Below are 1,197 nucleotides of genomic sequence, written 5' to 3'. Positions count from 1 at the left end.
TTCAGTCCCATTGTAAGGTATGTGTTGATAGCATTTTAACTACACAAGGGGCTCCTCTGAGTAGAGAAATCACACTGCCATTTCAGTATCCTGCTGGCCGGTCACTTTCCTGAATGAGCATTACATACTTTCTTCATTAATTTTTTTAGAAATGGTATGGCAACTGGAGGACTTTGATTTTACAGATCTCTAGCTTTTGGAAAATAGTTCGTTCTCCCTGCTAGGACTGAAGGAGTACCAACTTCTTCTTCTTCTTCCTCTTCTTCTTCTTCTTCTTCTTCTTCTTCTTCTTCTTCTTCTTCTTCTTCTTCTTCTTCTTCTTCTTCTTCTTCTTCTTCTTCTTCTTCTTCTTCTTCTCTCTTCTTCTTCTTCTTCTTCTTCTTCTTCTTCTTCTTCTTCTCCTCCTCCTCCTCCTCCTCCTCCTCCTCCTCCTCCTCCTCCTCCTTCTTCCTCATCCTCATCCTTCTTTTTCCTGTTCCCCTCCCCTTCCCCCCGCTCGTCCTCCTCCTCCTCCTGACCCTCTTTCTCTCTCTTCCTCATCACCCTGCTCCTCCTCTTTTCCCTCTTTTTAGAGAAATCACTGCCTTTTTGTTACGACAGTGTAATTCAAAATAGGTTTAAAAATTCCCACAACAGAGATTGCTAGGTTTTTTTTTTTTTTTAAAACACATTTTAGCAAGATCTTAAAAATCATGAAGAAATTCCAATTTCTAATTAATATTGGTTTAATTGGACTTCCTTTTATTTCTTTTTTATTTCTTTCATGCTTATAGGAATGGCATTAAGAATAAATTCAGAAGCTGGGGAAAATTCATCAACTTTTAAATAAATTAATAACATGTATATTTCCCTGGTTATTTTTAAAGGAAGAATTAAACAGTAGACCACCATGAAACATTTTACTTTTATTACTGACTTTCAATATAATGAACCACAGTCAACATTCTAAACTGTTAAAGTTTCTTGTTATAAATTCCTTAAAAATAGAAAGGATAGGAAAGCTATGACTGTTGGCTGAATTGCATGTCTCAATATACTCTAAATATTTATTGCCTGTGTAAACTTTTGATATATGCACAAAGCTCTCATAGGAATTGTGTTCCAGTTTTAATGGAAAGTCCAACTTCAGATCCAAACTTTAAATCAGAAGCTTGGTCAAGTAAATGTTTCATATGATTGCTAACCCAATATTTAGGA

This window comes from Notechis scutatus, chromosome 4 (genome assembly GCF_049901735.1).
Source record: "Notechis scutatus isolate UNSWTSFEM ecotype Mainland chromosome 4, rNotScu1.2, whole genome shotgun sequence".
NCBI lineage: Eukaryota > Metazoa > Chordata > Lepidosauria > Squamata > Elapidae > Notechis > Notechis scutatus.
The sequence above is the reverse complement of the archived record's forward strand: the minus strand, read 5'-3'. Positions refer to the sequence as shown.